This window comes from Sinohyriopsis cumingii, chromosome 17 (genome assembly GCF_028554795.1).
Source record: "Sinohyriopsis cumingii isolate HCF-2022 chromosome 17, ASM2855479v2, whole genome shotgun sequence".
Lineage (NCBI taxonomy): Eukaryota > Metazoa > Mollusca > Bivalvia > Unionida > Unionidae > Sinohyriopsis > Sinohyriopsis cumingii.
In genome coordinates, this window is record NC_142977.1 from 108,840,672 (window position 1) to 108,850,840 (window position 10,169).

Consider the following 10,169-nt stretch of genomic DNA (forward strand, 5'->3'; position numbering starts at 1 on the left):
GAAAAGGTGCCCTAAAAATTGCCTGCTCCATCTTTTCCTCGCCAGCTAACCGCAGCTGGCTGAGACCCTACATCAGCTGATGGAACGTGGACACAATTTTGGACATAAACGATGCTGACAGACCTCAGAGGAGAACTGCCCTGATTGGCAGAGAGCATGCCAGATGCAACATCGACATTGCAGCCTTGAGTGAAACCCGCCTTGCAGGAGACAGTGAACTTTGTAATAGGGGTGCTAGCTACATCTTATATAGGAGCGGAAGAGGAAGTGGGGCCGTAGTCGCCTTTGCAGTGAAGTCAGTGTTTGTTAGCAAGCTAACTGGACTTCCAAAGGGTATGAACGACTGGCCTTCGAATGGAAGATGTATGTCACAGTCGTTAGTGCCTACGCCGCAAGCCAATTTGGAAGAAGCAAAAAACAAAATTTATGAAGAACTCTACTCTGTTATAACCTCTGTTCCCAAATCTGACAAGCTCGTCATCTTTGGCGACCTCAGTGCAAGAGTTGGCTCTGACAACATCTCCTGGGAAGAAGTCTTTGGAAAGTATGGCGTCGGCCGCTGAAACAGTCTTCTGTTGCTTCAGACCTGCTCAGAGCATGAACTGCTCATCACCAACGCTGTCTTCCGCCTCCCTAATCGCAATAGGATGAGATGGATGCATCCACGATCTAAGCACTGGCGTCTCATCAACTATGTGAGAGTCAAGAAGAGAGACAGGAGGGATGTATAGATTATGAAGCCTATGTGTGTCGCAGAAATATGGACTGACCACCGCCTTGTAGTCTCCAACCTATACATCCGTATCCAGCCTTTAGAGACGTCCGCAAGGCAAAAGGATTCCAAATCGGCTGAACATCGCTAAGCTGAAAACGCTCTTTATCAGTATTCTAGTAAACCGCGTTCAATCCACCCCTCTGGACACCCATAATGTAGAGGCAGCCTGGGCGACCCTTAGAGAGATGGTCTACAACACCACTACAGAAATCGTAGGGCCCTCCTTCAGAAAGCAAAAGAACTGGCTTGATGAGAATTGTGACATCAAGCAGTTGTTTGCTGAAAAACATTTCCTCAACAAAGCGTACCTAAACCTCCCAAGTCCACCTCAAAGAAAAATGCCTTCAATAACATATGTATGACTGTTCAACAGAAACTTCGACAAATGCAGGACTCTTGGCTTGAGTAACAAATCTCATGAGATCCAAAGCTACGCTTTCAAGCATGATATGAAGACGTTTTAATATATGTCTATGGCCCCTCATCATCAGGATCATCCCCTCCCCTCATTGTGAATGGGAAGATCCTTGAAATGTGGGCTGAACACATCAACTGCGTCCTGAACCGGCCAACATTCATGAATGATGAAGCCATTGAATGTCTTCCCCAAGATCCGGTCAATGAATCATTGGGTGATCCAATAAACCCTGTTAGAGACCCAGAAAGCGATACGTCTGATCTCTAGCGGCAAGGCTCCTGGCTCAGACTCAATCCCAGGAGATATGTACAGCGAAAGTGGTGCAGCTCCGACTCAAAAGCTCCATCGGTTATTTCAACTCATGTGGCAAAAATAATGGATCTCACAAGACTTCAAGGACGCTACTATTATATACCTGTATAAGCGCAAAGGCAATCGACAGGCATGTGACAACCACCGAGGCATATACTGGCTCTCCATCGCCAGGATTCTACCCAACCGACTCAAATCACACCTTGACCAAGGACTCCCACCAGAAAGCCAGTGTGGATTCCTGCAGGAGCGTGGAACCATCGACATGGTGTTCTCTGCTAGGCAGTTACAAGAGATAAGCCAGGAGCAGAATGCGGACCTTTTCTCCACCTATGTCGACCTGACCAAGGCCTTCGACCCTGTTTTTAGAGCAGGCCTATGGAAGATCATGTCCAAGTATGGATATCCAAGGAAATGTATCACCATGGTGCAGCAATTAAAAGATGGCATGAAACCTAGAGTCCAAGACAATGGGAGACGTCTGAACCCTTTCCTGTCTCGATCAGAGTGAAGTGAGGTTGTGTATTGGTGCCAACACGTTTCAGTTTCATGCTCTCAGCCATGCTCACAGATGCCTTCAGAGATGGTGACATGGAAATCGGCATCAGATACATAATTGGTGGCAAACTATTCAACCTCAGGAGACGTCGAGCAAACACTAAGGTTTCGACAGATATCGCCAGGGACTTACTATTTGCTGATGACTGCACCCTCAACGCTGGTTCTGAAGCTGATATGTAACGCATCGTTGACAGGTTCTCCAATGCTTAAAAAACTTCGGCCTTACAGTTAACACAAAAACAACTGAATTAATGTATCAGCCAGCTCCAGGAAATCCGTATGCTGTTCCAAGCATCACAGCCAACCGCCAGAAACTCAACACAGTGAACAGGGTCACCTATCCTCGTAGTACTCTGTCCCAGAACGTCGTAATCGATGAGAAAGTTAATGCTAGGATTGCAAGGCCAGAGCAGTCTTCGGCAGACTACAAGCCAATGTCTGGAACAGAAAGAAATGAATCTACAGACAAAGCTGAAGGTGTACAGAACGATAGTACTTCCTACACTAGTATACGCCTGCCAAATCTGGTTAGTGTATCAGCGCAATGCGAAGACGTTAAACCACTTCCACGCAACTTGTCGCAGAAGAATACTCAACGTACAGTGGAAAAACAGGATCCCAGGTACTGAGATTCTTGCCCAAGCAAGCCTTTCCAGTACATACACGATCATGATGTAGTCACAGTTGTGATGAGCAGGCCATGTAGCTCGCATGCCAGACCACCGGCTTCCAAAAATCTCTTTATGGCGAGATTAAACAATAAAAATGCTAAAAAGGAGGCAAGATAAAACGAAATTAGGACATACAGAAGACGTCAATGAAAAATGTTGACATTACCTATGACACGTGGGAGCAGACTGCCCAAGACATGAGCTGGTGGCGCTCAATCATCGGTAACGGTAATGTAACTTGTGAGGCCACTAGGAGATCCGCAGCAGAACAACGGAGGCAGGCCAGGAAATCCAGAACCAGTAACCCCACGGTCTGTTTTGCTGCTATCCCCTGTCCACAATGCCATAGAACATTCAGGGCGCACATCGACCTCTTCAGCTATCTGCGCAACCATAGACCACTCGTCCCCACTACAACGCTTGATGACCAAAGTGGCCTTCATCAACCCGATGGACGAACGCACTCATCTCTGTCCATACATTTGGATCACTAAGCTCACTGGAAATCAGATTCATTTACCCCACTAAAGTCAAGAATACTGTTGGAGATCAAACAACGTACGTCGTTGAATATTTAACAGACAAATTTTAGTACAATTGGACGAAAAAGACCCTCCCATTTACGAATCCAAAGCACCATAACCAGCGAATATCTAACTGAATGTTTATTGCATGAAAATTTCTGCAGGATTTGCTTTCAATGCTAAAAATCTCGTCCAAATGACTTTAGCTATTTCACTGATCAATTTGGCAAAGCACCGGAGATTCAGTACAATGACAATGCCCATCCATCCGATATTGAATTTCTTAAAACGGCAATAGCTATCAAACTTTCTCCCAGTTTGCTATTCTAAGTGGAAACACGAACATATCGTCATTGTTAAAAGACATTCACAACAATGATCTATTCTTTAAGTAGTTTCGCTTCCCTGTCGAATAGAAAGAAAGACCGAAACTGATGTTTGTGTAATCTGGTGTAGAGTATAACACAGCCGTTTCGTTACTAAGATATTCCTCCCAAAGTGGATTCTGCCACAGCTGCTAACGGCGAAGCAGGAAACACTTATGACGTTCACCTAGAACTCTGACTGTGTCAACATTAGTATTAAAGAAGATTTTGAAAAGAAATATTGTATTATAGGCACGAAATGTCACTGTCAAACTTTATTTTCTAAAAGGATTCTTGAGTGAATTTTGACAGATGTTTTCTCTGTACCGAGGAGTACCTCGACAAAGAGGACACAGTTTAGGAGATATGTTGCTTTTTGTACTGCAATTGTAGCACCCATCAAAAACACATGGTTATTCAATGATTGTGTGCTTTAAATGACTCAAATCTGACGGAAGAAAATGAATTTTTCTAGAACATACACATTGACCAACAAAGTCCCAAACAAGTCGTAATGAAATAAAAAAGGAATGTATTGATTCAAACAGGAAAGTAACTTTAAGATCTCTGAGACCTACAAATTTGCTTCACGCTAATAGCGAAAACATTAATCACTTCTCTACGCTTCAGCAATGATAAAGCAGAAAAAGACATAAAAACTCTTCTGACCCCAGAGACAGACAGCAGCCCAGAAAAAAGAAAAGGAAAAGAAAATGAGTTGTCAGAGATTGGACATTTTCATTACTAAAAAGGAAACATTATGCGCAGAGGTTGCAAATGTTTCAAGTCAGAACTTGATCTGTTGGCCAAGCCACCAAAGATTATGACGATACAAGAATCCCAATTAATATAATTTTATACCGTGTCATATTGAACCACTTGCTAAGATTGAGAACAAAGGACAAACCGGAGATGACATCGATCTGAATAACAGTTGTTTGTACCTGAAAATCAAGTTCTCTAAATGGATAACAGCAATCAAGGCATTGATGCCAGAGTGGCTCTCATCAATAATTGAATGCATTTGTTGTTCAACAAAGTGAACAACAAACTGGTAAGCATCTGCGTTGACACTTACCCTTATCGAGGTTAACAGGAAAATCTCTTCACATACGGAAAAGTAGCCAAGAACACAGATTTGTATGCCTCGGTGGTGTGAACACCTGACGCGTTGAACAAATTAAGCGACATAGAGGTGACTGCAGATGAGAATGCTAAATGATAGATTTAACGACCGCGAAATGAAAATGGAAGAAGGATGCAGTTCCCCAAAAATGGATCCTTTACACTTGGACGTGTGGTTGCAAAACAAGTATATTTTGAATGGTGTAGATGTACGTCTAAGACTTGATCGAAGTAGTACCATTTTCAATTTTATGGCGAATGCTAACGAGTACAAAGCGAACTGCGAAGAAGCCAGACTCTATATGCTCCGAGTGGAAGTCTTATCTAAACCCAAGTTCGAAGATCATATTTTCCAAGGTTAAATACCAGCCGTTTAACTATTGGCATGATCAGCAATGTGGCCCTCTACGGAGCTATCAATCAAACTCTTCCGAGACCCAATATTTCAACGTGTCCAAGATAGAAATGATTCAAGATGGTCAGTCGTTGTGTACCAGACCATTTGAACATAACTGAGCCCATCAAATTACCTGATATATTACTTGACACTTTTGAAGCCACGGGCCGATAAGAGAAAATCAGTAGCCACAGCATTTCTTAAGATGATTATGGAGAAGAATATGCTGTGAGGATTTGATTTCAATCTTGACCAAGGCAGCGGTGAAGGACATTTCCACCCTAAAAAAAATCAGTCCAACTTGATGTGAAGCTTCAGTTTGTACTAGCTCAGGCGAACACAGTGTGCAGAATTTGACGATACTCTGGACATCGACATATTTGGAGAAATGATCATAGACCATTAGAATATAGAAGCAATGGAGATAGGCGATGATGGTGTTTATATCCAGTCACAGATCACAAGTGAAGGAGACAGAAGCAGAGTCAGGAGAGGGTTAGAACAATGACAACGTTTAGTATCCTGTTTTACTCATCACTTGGCTAAAATAATTGCACGCCTAGCCATACAACATTCAATGTTATGGTCATCAAACGATCATCCTAGTCAAAAACAACATGACGAACAAAACTTCACTGACCATTCGTTACGTCAATGGCCTTCCTTGAAAACAAAGTATATTGTAACACTCTTGCCGTTCAGTACCGATATTTTCTGTTCATCGACTGACTTGACAGATATTTTCAAGAAAATGTCAAGTGTGAACTCATGACTTAAAACTATCTGTGAACAGAATAAATACCTAACCTTCTGACTCACAGCTTGTACACAGTTTCTAACAATCCTAACGAAAAACAACCTGCAACAGATGTCCAAATTTCTATTATCACAGACGACAGTCGTCGAACAGGAACTCTGTTCGATAGGGAACTCACTCAATAGTCGTGTATTTTCTCACCGACCACATAATGGAATATCGTGATTCTTATGGATTTGGATTATCTCCCATTGAAAACGACTTTATAAGAAATGTTGTACTAATTCAGTTCACAAATATAAGAATTAAAGGATCAGATTCGATGGTGTGTGGATAGTATCAGTTTATTTTCTTCATCAACGCAGTATTAAGGTCCCATTTAAACATGTACCCACTTTTTAAAGAAATGATTTCTACAGAAATGATGACCAAATAGAAAAGGTGGTTTTGTGAACATCATGGTTATCTATTTTCTTTTGTCCAGAACGTAGATGTACATATATGGGAAAATGATAATGAACTAAATGAATTATAGTCTTTGTTACAACGTTGCCAGTTTTACTTTCATGTTCAATTTTTGGTATTTGCACAAGAAAATGGAAGGGACAAGCCTAAATCCTAACTCTTCATTTATTAAAGTTTAAAAAGCGAGGCTTCTCTTTCTGTGTGCAACTTTACAACATATTGTCTTTTTGTAGCACACAGACTACTGAATAAACAATGGGTTTTGGTGCATGAATTAAATTCAACGATTGAAACAAAAAAAATTGAAATTATTATATATACAGTCCATGATTCGGCTGAATAAACTGTTAAAACATTACCAGGAATCTTATATTCACCTGACCATATTCTGGTTCAACAATATCACAAACACTCTGAATAACGCTACTGTCACGTTCTCACTCAGCACACAATAAACACATTTTTTTAAAATAAGAACCACTATCATTAGGTAAAAAATGTCGGTCAATTTTTGTATCAAAATAAAAGCCACGTTTTGTAGCATTGGGAAAAAGAGAAAAGGACCAAACCTAACACACGCTAAATGGAATGCTATCAGAATATTGTAACATATTTAAGAAACCTATTGGGCACACTCCAAATCATAAACCATGCTCACAGCTAGCCAAAATATAGCATATTTAATAACCAAACTTGACATACGCTACATGAAACTGACAAATGAACATTTGTAAACTTTGAATTTGCTTGTATTGATACTCTAGTCACACAAAAGAATGACGGTCTTACGTTAAATTCCCGTTTGATTCTATACATTTTTGACCATGTTCAACATCAGAGTACCGTTTAACTCTGTTTTGCCGCCCTCGTATCTTTGTTAGTTCTTAGAATGACAATTGCCAACTTTGAATTAGCAACATTTGGCACCTAGGGAATATGCTGGGTTCGATATTTCAGTTACACAAACAAAATAAATGACGGCCAACGCTAAATCCCAGATTGGTGCTTTAGATCTCTGACAGTGTTATATATATATATATATATATATATATATATATATATATATATATATATATATATATATATATATATATATATATAGGTGTGTGTGTGTGTGTGTGTGTACACAAAATATTTGCATATGTATTATATTTTGTTATGTGATTCGACTGTATTGCTCGAACGAAGTCCATGTCTAAAAGGTCATGCACCTTTTCTACGGAGTTGCGTTGCTCTTTAAAGATTTCATGTTACGCCATGTTTGTATCCTTGAAATCAATACTCATTTCCTGAGCGGTAACGTGGAATGAACATGTACCTGACAGAACTAGTTTGTTCCTATCAAGCACATGCAAACTAATGGGCAATCTAATTATACCAATAAAAATTGCCCTAAGTTTGAATAATGTGGCAACTAAAAATCACCAGAAGCATCATGTATATGATGTCCAGGACACAAATGCAAATCGTACGTCAATGTGTCACATTTCAAGAGGGTGAGAAAGTTAACAACGGTCTCTCTTCTTATCTTTTAAATTTTCAATACCTTGATCGATCCAAAGATATGTCCCCACATTTCTCTGTTCGGAAGGAGATCTAATCCCGTTGCTTTCTTCATAAATTTCATGTACATCATGCCAGAAAGCAAATAGCTGAATATTAAACAAACGGCACTGCAACAAAAACAACATAAAAATAGTACATTATTTTCTTGACACGTTTAATTATTTCTCAGAGACACAAAAGGTTCGATTCTGGTTACACTGTAATGCATTCAATAGATAACAGAGAAACAGAATCATTCAGAATCATCATCTACTGACTTGATATTCTTTATGCTTCGCGTGTCCATTGTCCAATTTTTACTTAACAATTGTCCCAAAGCAAGTTTTCATCTGCCAATATTTCTTGATTCTGTTATGGGGGGATACTTCATTTTAATAACAAATTATGGCCACCCTCCCTCCTCGGGAAAACTGATTCTAGTTTACCCTCCCATTTAAATTAATTACTCGGTGGGAATTTCTTGGGTGGTTGCGACGCAACTGATTGAAATAATGATAATAATAATAATAATAATAATAATAATAATAATAATAATAACAATAATTATAATCACAGCAATAATAACGAAGTGGGGTTTATATATATTTTTGTTCATTTTGTACCTTTTTTATGGCTGTATGTTTTCGTGATCAGCTATAGCTGGATTTCGTACGTGCATAGGGTCTATTTTAAGATATTAAAAAAGTAAATTTGCCATGAATCTACTTGTTAGTAAATATGCTTACGAGATTCGGCCATTTTCCAACTGGACAGATCTGTCAGGTGATATCGTAGAAAAATTATGTTAATTCCCATTTGATCAGTTAGGTCACATGAATAGGTATTTCGAAATATTACATAGAGTAGTAAGATCTGTAACGTGGTTTTTATTGCGATATATAGTCGTAATAGATTTTTGAATATGTATTCATGGAGAGATCTGAGCGATCAGATTCGTTCCTATTTCGAAGTAATTTTTATTTCTGCGTTCCTGTTTGAACACCAAGTCTGCAGACGTATTTTGTGTAATATTTAGACATTATTTGAGAGGAAAAACATTTGTTTGGACTGTTCGGTAGAAATAGAATGTGCTCATTGGACAATAATGTTATTTTGGAACTATTGTGAATTATTCAAGGGAGTTCTGGACAACGCCATTTTGACAACGTCACGATTCTTGTCGGACCAGTTTATATTCGGTTCTGAAATTAATGAGTAACTTTCATTCTTTTGGACTGAATATATCTTTTTCAGGATTATTTTGGATTCACTTCATAATGCTATCATATTTTCATTTTATATCATTGATAATTAAAATTGTTGGTTTTGCTTCTCTCTGTTACTTAGTTTATAACCATAGAGTCGTAGCAGAAATGAAGGGGCTGGTCCTGGTTAAGATTTTCAGAAATCTCTGGGAGGAATTGAAATTGTTTTTAAAATTTAAATTTATTTTATTTCGGAAATTTCTTTGTCCCTGGTCTTTTGACTTTATATAGTGAAACCAACAATCTAGGGTGGAGAGTTTTGAATCTGATCAAAGTCAGGAAGGGTTACACTATTTGAAAGTGGGATTGATGATATAAAAGATGGAATTAGAGTTGAGAAAGGTTCAGTTTCAGATGGAAATGGTGCACATGCATGAAAAGGAAAGAGAGAAAAATGCAAAAAGAAATAGACATGCAAATGAAGATAAAAATGAAGAGAGAAGAGATGGGAATGCAACTGAAATTTAAAGAATTGGAACTGACAAGCAAATAGCAATCAACTCACGAAGGTTCAGTTTTAGATGTAAAAAAATAGTAGATTAGCACCTCCTTTTCAAGAAAAACATTTAGAGCAATATCTTTCTCATTTTTAAAAATAATCGAAAATTTAAAATGGTCAAAAAAGAACTGGACATGGTGTACATATACTTCACTGTCAGAAGAAGCAAGTGCTGTTTTTAATTTATCAAGGGATATATACTGAAAACTTATCAATTGGCAGCTGAGGCATATCGACAGTGGTTTAGAAATTGTAGAAAGCAAAAGATCAAACCTATGCCTAATTTGCAGGGGAAAACGCGCGACAATTCGATAGGTGGTGGGCTTCAAAATGTTGATAAAGAGTATGGCAGACTTAGCTCATATTAGCTGAGGACTTCAAGAGTTCCATCCATTGTGATGTCATGACATACCTTTGTGACTTACTGACTTACCTTTGTCAATAAGTACAAGCAGAAACTTTGGAAGATGCTGTTCGTACAGCTGATATC